The 8,224-nt window shown below is 32.8% G+C and overlaps 1 protein-coding gene across 1 annotated transcript in view; it reads right to left on the minus strand.

The window, feature by feature from the left end:
* LOC138937698 (cell adhesion molecule 1-like) overlaps positions 1-2,027 on the minus strand; it is a 114,893-nt gene extending 112,866 nt beyond the window's left edge. Inside the window, exon 1 of the mRNA XM_070304215.1 lies at positions 1,911-2,027. The gene's annotated coding sequence lies outside the window, so the exon portion shown is untranslated. The remainder of the gene's footprint in view (positions 1-1,910) is intronic.
* Between the last annotated feature and the right edge of the window lie 6,197 nt (positions 2,028-8,224).

Consider the following 8,224-nt stretch of genomic DNA (forward strand, 5'->3'; position numbering starts at 1 on the left):
ATCGCGCCGCCGACACGGAACCGTCCCAGTGCACACCGACTCTATCGACTCGATTACACTGGCTGGCTGGCTGACTGGCTGACTGTGTACTACGCTAAACTACTGACTGCGACAATCTGCATTGCGCGTGGCTCACACATACGGTACATCCACGGTAGCCAAAGCCTATACTCCGTCCGATAGCGTACTCACACACACGCCGTACTCGGATCGCTATTACAAACGTAAGGGACATATAACTCCTATCAACCATGTGTTCCCCACCTGTCATAGCGGTCCGATACGCGCAGAACTGCGGGAACCGACGACCGTGCACTGATACGAATTATTGTACTTCGGCTTACGGTAACGTGCGGCAATTAATTTCTACGCGCGACCTCACAGCTTCTGCGATATAATTACCAGAGTAAATATAATCGCCGGATTGCTCAGCGTACAGTATTTTCTCTTTCGCTTTTCGTTGTGTCAATCTTATGTAATAATCTCTTAAATAAAATAATAAGAAATAAAATCGAAAAGTTATTTCTTTATTAGATATTTTAATTGATAGATTTATCAAATAGCGTGCTTGAGAAAAATAAATAAATATGTTTATTTATATTGCGATTGGAAATATTTCGATTGAGGATTTGAATCTTCGAAAATTGAGTACATTTTCTAGTACTTTTTTTTTTACAATATTAATACAATATTATTAAGTACTTAAATAAAAATGTTCAGCTTAAAAAAATATTTTTTTAAATGTTATGCGAATATTTGCAGAGTTATGTTTTCGTGTACGATGTGCATAAAAATTCGGCATACGTTCAACGGACTGATTTTAAATTTTACACGCGAATTCCTAACAAGATTCCGCATCTGCTAACAAAGTTTTTTTTTTAATCCAATTCCAATTTTTTGTTATAAACAAAAAAAGATGGCCTTTATAAAATTAAAAAAAAAAACTTTTTTCGACACGCCGCCATTTTTTTATCTTTTCAAATTTTGAAAAAAATACTTGGACAGCAGATTGCTATTAATACGTTTACTAAAAAAGAGCTTGTATTTTTGATTTTGGATATGATTTACAAACATTTTCATGCACAGCTACCTAAAAATTTGGAGGAGCTCTGCAACAAATATTCCCCTAATTCCAAAAAGGATTTTTTTTTTAAACTAAAAATTTTTATTCAAGTTAATAATATTGTATTAATATTGTAAAAAAATTAAAAATTTTTATCAAGTCTGCGCTCTGCAAAAAAATCTAGAAAATATACTCATTTATACCCCCTTTATTGTGTAAAATTATAAATGTATTTATTTATTGCAACTAGAAATGTTTTGAGATATCGTAACTGTATATAATATAGATTGTATGAATTCAGAAATTGTAGCTGTATATAATATAGAAATAACGCAATGCTTACATATTATTTATAATTTATAAAAATATTCAAATATAACGATTAGAGATTATAAATCATGAAAGAAAAAATAATTTCAAATTTTGTTTCTACAAATTAAAGAATAAATCAATAATTATGTAAGTACAGTGACAGTCTCTCAAATATTTTTTATTTTTATATTGGATATTTACCATAAAATGTAATTATATTAATAACCGAATACGGGTGCGCGAATATATTGAATAGTATAACTACTATACTCATACTAAATTACAAATACTATACTACACTCACTCACACAACTGCTGATTATAATTACTGTGTAATTAATAAATAAAATTAGTAATCAAATTGTAATGAATTATAGAGAGATAATCACGGCGAAAAATATAATCGTTTAACATAATTAGATTATAAATTATTAATAGAAAAATATCAATTATACCAATAACCAATTTATAGTTATTTGCGTAAATTAAGAAATAAATCAACAGTTATGAGTGTATAATAATCAATTTTACTCACCAACCGATGCACTGCGATTGCATATTTTTTCTGCATCCGATGACTACTTGTCGCTCCTTTATGCTCCCGGTTGTTCTTTTGCTGCAGTCAAATATTCTCATAGACGACATCCTCGGTCATATATTCACTTACACACTGATATATTTCGCTAAACCACCAATATGTACGTGTGTATTAATTGACTCGCTAATACAGTAATTCACTCGTATTCCGCAAAATCGAAGCTTGCAAAAGTTTGTCGCGGACAATGACGCGATAGATTGTTTCCATGTTATTTGCAAATATCGAGATAAAAAGATTCGGAGTGTTTACTAGATATGTACACTAAAACAATCGTCTGTCTTTCAATTCGGCACTTCTGATACACCTTCGAAATCCGCCATATGCAATAACGCGATAAATTATTTCGATATGTCGCCTACGAATATCGAAAGACGTATTAATCGCGATCGCGCAGCTTAATAAACGCACTAAGATGATCGTCTTTATTCAATTCGGCACTCCCGACACTCGTTCGCGTGCGAAATTCACTTCTACGACCGATAAAAAGATACGAGAAACACGGAGCGACGACGTGACCGAGACCGGTAAAAATTTCAACTGCGTTCAAATCGGTGGACTGGCGCTATATAAATGCTTTAACTCGTGCGAGCGGGATAAAGAAATCTTTGCTCTGATTGGTCGAGCGCGTATAGCGCTAACGCTAAGTCGAATGCACGAATAGACCGATCGTATAGAATTGTAGGAGGAAAGGAGAGAAACGGAGAGAGAGGGAGAGAGAGAGAGAGAGAAACACTTCGCCAAACTTCTCGCCGGTGGCGAGCGCGTCTTTTCCAGGAAAAAAACCTCGGCATGAGAAACATAAATAAGAAAGCGTAGTTTGAGCGACGAACTAAATAATTTTTACAGTTATATATTACATTTGGACGCAAGGAAAATACAAATAATATCGCTATCTCTTTCATTGCATGGTTTTCTTTAATGAAAAATCTGCGCTTGCTACGTTTGTGATATTAAAATACAGTACACGACGCATTTTAAAATACATTTACGCACTTTAATCAGATCACGTTCCACATGTCAATTTGTCGTACATTTGTCGCTACGTCGAATATAATGTCTTTTATCTAAGAATCACTAGATGATCCATAATTCGTGACAAAAGATTCGAAATGAATTTTGATTTATAATTTTACGCGTCGTGTGTAATATAGAAACATTAAAGAATTAAAAATAAATACGCTTATATGTAAAATATATTAGGGTACATATATCGCAGGATAGATGTCTTATCGCCAATAGATAAGAAAGCGACGCACGAATTTTTGAGATCCAGATCGGTTTTTACAGTGAACCTAAAACTAAAAAAAAAAAAAAAAATCAGCTTGGTAAAAAAGAAACGCGATTAATCGAAATGTACATGACGTAATGGCGCGAAATTATTATTATGTATGGCAAATGGATTATATATATTATATTTCAGCACTGCTTATAAATTTATTTGAAAAACAAGATTACACACACATACGATTAATCGATGCATTGAAACTGTAAACCGTCACTCAAGTCGATATTTCGAATATTCCGTCCGTTACATGAAACTAGGGTAAAATGACGCGGAACGGACGTAATTGTTTTCCAATTGTTATAATATAATATTATTGAATAGTTGCAAAAAAATTTTCACGATGAGCGCGAAATTTTCCAAATTCGCCATATGCAACGTTTCGACAGGTAAATCTCGACAGGATAAAAGACGCGTTAATCGCGATCGCGGGAACTAATAAAAGTACCGAGATGATCATTCGTTATATATAATTTCATACTTCCGATACTTGCTCGCACGTGAAAATCACCTTCGACGAATAAAAATCGCGCGAAAGCAAAAGCAACTTGTCCTCATACTCGGGTTAATGCGATGTAAATCTGTGAATGACATAATTACGCGAAATATAGACAGTTAGATATGTAAGTATAAAGAGGGGTGGGGGGACAGACGCGTGAGACGCGTCGTCGAGAGTCGAGGGACGGAAAGAACGATAAACAAAGAATCTTCAGGTTATAATAAACAAAGATAAGCAAGTGTAAGACTCGAGCTTTTAAAATCTCGAACAATTTATATACACGGTGAGGCGATAGAATTAAACGATATGTGCACACATAATTTGCTATAAAACTCAAGATAGAATTTTTATTACGATTTTATGCTCTACATTCTCTCTCTCTCTCTCTCTCTCTCTCTCTCTCTCTCTCTGAATGTATGTATATATCCTGATATATGTATATATATGTAATATTATATGTGTGTATTATTTTTAATTCTTTAATATATCTATATTACACACGACGCCTAAAATTCGAAATAAAATTCTGTTTCGAATTTTGTCGCGAATAATAGATCATCTAAAGTGGTTTTTGGATAAGAAACATTATTGAACGAAGCGAAAATACGATGAATTAACACATGGAACGTGATCTGATCAAAGTGCATAAATGTATTTTAAAATACGTCGTGTACTGTATTTCAATGTAATAAATGTAAAAGCATATTTTTCATGAAAAAAAAATCACGTAAAACGATGCAATAAAATAGGTAGCGATATTATTCGTATTTTCTCTGCGTCCAAAATGTAATATATAACTCTAGAAATTATTTAACTCGTCGCTCAAACCTCGCTTTCTTATCTATGTTTTTCATGCCCCGAGATTTTTTTCCTGGAAGAGACGAGCTCGCCACCGGCGAGAAGTTCGGCGAAATGTTTCTCTCTCTCTCTCTCTCTCCTTCTTTCCTCTCTTTTCCTTCAACAATCACACTATCCCTGTCGACCTATCCCTACGTTCGATTTAGCGCCGTAGGCGCTTCATCGACCAATCGGAGCCAAGATCTCTTTATCCTGCTCGCTCGAGTTAAAGCATTTATATAGCGCCAGTCCGCCGATTTAAACGCAGTTGTAATTTTTACCGGTTTCGATCATATTATCTCTCCGTGTTTCTCGCATCTTTTTTATCGGTCGTTAGAGTGAATTTCGCACGCGAACGAGAGTGCCGGGCGAATTGAATAACGGGCGACTTTCTCAGTACGTTTAATAATCTAGGCGATCGCGATTAATGCGTCTTTCGATATTCGTAGGCGACTTGGAAATAATTTATTTCGCGTTATTGCATATGGCGGATTTCGAAAGAGTATCGGGAGTGCCGAATTGAAAAACGGACGATCCTTTTTCAGCGTACATATCTATTTATCCGCGACGAAGTAAACACTCCGAATTTTGTGTATATAACGCGCTGTACGCGGTGACCTTGTTATCATTCGTGCGTCGACCGTCAAGCGGGAATGTATCGGTCCGACATAGATTTCGTGTGTCCTCGATAAACGTCATAAGTCGTAATACGTATCGAAATACGATCGCGAAAAGTACCAACGCCACACAGACACTCGATACACATACACGAGTGCGTGCGATTAAGAAAATCGTGATATGTCAATCATTTATTAATTTATGCGTATATCGCCGATTTTATGCTCGAAATATTATACGCGAGTAATAATCCGTCCAACGTCTCGTAAATCAAGGCAATAAACGAATCTCGAATGACAAAAGGAATTCGATAATTGTATGGCTATTTACTCGTCGAATCGATATTACAGCATTATTATTTACTAACTATACTTTTGTGTACTTTTATCTATGCTTTAAATAATAAAATAATATTCATTCGCGATTTAGATTAAGGTATCGTGTATTATCAGCAAATAATGTAGAAGAATTCAAAGTAAAAATAAGTATAGAAAACATAAATCCGAAAATATTAGGTTAAATATTTGCCGATAAATACCAATATTTTTTTTCGCGTTATTCTATGTCGTAATTGGAAAAAAGTGCGCGCCGAGGAGTGCGATTATTATCGGGAGTGTCGTGCAAAATGTCGCGCGATCATCATATTCGAATAATTAATACGTTGACGATCGTAATTAAACGCGAGTGTTGTGTGACTTTTCGAAGATGTAACAACAAAGGATTAGGAGAGAATGAGCAGGCCTGGGATGGCATCGGGCTTCGTCGCAACAATCGTGAGGTAATTTATTACGAGTTATTGGTGGAATTAATTTTTTTTTTTTTGTCGCAATAGTGGTATAATTTATTTCGTGCGATTCCACCATTTGGCATTGTATGATATACTTAACGTTTATATAACACAAACGTTTTTAGTTTTTTAAAGTGACAAAAATATCCTCCTGTGTGAACCCTCTGTCACTTGAGAGAGCGTGGGAAAATTTCGAAGCTATTATTTATTATTATATTTTGTCCCGCTCAGTCGACTTATCTCTCCGCACAGCACACAGTGATATAGTAATTCACTGAATAAATCATTTTATAACAAAAACTAAAATTCTTGATACAATAATATAATATTTAATATATTTTTGAAAATAATTTTAGTGTGATTTTTGTCGACACATTTTCATTGAGATAACATCAAGCACGATATTTGAACAATTTTCCATTAAATACATAAACAATACATTTTATTACGTATTATTATGGAACAATATATTTTTATCACATATTATTTAATGATATATTTTTATTACATATTATCTACCTGAAAATTATCGGAATAATATCGCGTTTGATGTCATTTTAAAGGGGCGCATCTGTTTGAACTCTCGTAAAATGAGTAGATTTTCTAGATTTTTTTGCAGCGCAACGATTTGATAAAAACTTTTTTGCAATATTAATACGATATTATCAAGTACTTAAATAACAATTTTTAGCCTAAAAAAGTTTTCCTTTTTTTTTAAGTTATGTGAATATTTGCAGAGTTATGTTTTCGTGCACACCGTGCATGAAAACTCGAGCTACGTTCGATGGATTGACTTCAAATTTTACATGCGAATTCCTAATAAGATTCCCCATCTGTTAACGAAGCCTTTTTTTATCCGATTCCATTTTTTTGTTATAAATAAAAAAAGATGGCCTTTCTATATATATATATATATATATATATATATATATATATATATATATATATATATAAAAACAACACGCCGCCATTTTTCTATTTTTTTAAATTTTGAAAAAACGCTTGGATAGCAGATAGCTATTAATATGTTTGATAAAAAAAAACTTGTATTTTTTATTTCGGATGTAATAAACGAATGTTTTCATGTGCATTGTGCGGCCATCTAAAATTTGGAGGAGCTTTACAAATATTCCCATTAAAAAAAAAAAAAAAAAAGTGAAGATTTTTATTAAAGTAGATAATAATATTGTATTAATATCGTAAAAAAATAAAAAGTTTTTATCAAGTCGCGCTGCAAAAAAATCTGGAAAATGTATTCATTTTCTGAAGTTTTAAACGGGTATGCTCCCTCAATCGCAAAAATCTCGTTAATTTGTTAACATTATTTTTTGAAAAATCAAAATAAAAAAAATATATATATATATTTTTTTTGTAAAAGATGAGTAACAGTACAATACAGTACAATACATGCACACATCCACACATGACATATTCGTGAATTACTATAGATGGTATTCGTTGTAAGAGACTCGGATATCTTTGATGATAAGCTATCTCGTTCGCTCTTTATTCGTTCTCGTTCTCGGCACGTGAGCTGCCAGTATGATTTATGGAACAGTCTGGGAAGATCAGCTGATCCACACGAGGTATTTTTATCGGGAGATCACTAGTGACCCCTGATCTATCGTCACACATGAGCATTATTTACTAATGTATAAAGTATTTCTGATTTTGAAGTTTTTTTTAAATATTTAATAAAATATATTTAGAGATTTATATAATATTATATGGATTATTTATATGTATAAAATAATGTAGCAGGGTTTTTGGAAATTTTATGAAATCTTTTATATATTTGAAAGATTTATTTTAGAGAAATTATTTTATTGAACGTCAGCTTCAAAAGTCATAAAAATTTCAAATCGCGCGCACACACACACAATAATTCTTTTTTAAGATATTATTGTTTTTGGATACTCTCTCTGCTACAATTTGGATATTTTGTATTTTACAGGTCAATGTTGGTGTTATTGCTTGACCGGTTTCGCATCATATTGGTGAGTTAATTTATATTTTAATTTTATATAATAGATCTGTGAAGGGGCATATTATGGATCAAGAAATATCATTGAGAAGAATAAAAATTTAAAAAAAAATTGTAAACAGATATGATTTGTCATAGATCTATTGCCGTAAAAGATGCTTATTAATATTGATTACTGTCATTATTTATCTTTTTAAAATATATGTAATCATCTCTATTTTGATTACTTGTGTTGCGAGATATC

Source organism: Polyergus mexicanus, unplaced genomic scaffold (genome assembly GCF_030449975.1).
Source record: "Polyergus mexicanus isolate NDT 795.1 unplaced genomic scaffold, iyPolMexi1.0 SCAF_11, whole genome shotgun sequence".
NCBI classification, from domain to species: domain Eukaryota; kingdom Metazoa; phylum Arthropoda; class Insecta; order Hymenoptera; family Formicidae; genus Polyergus; species Polyergus mexicanus.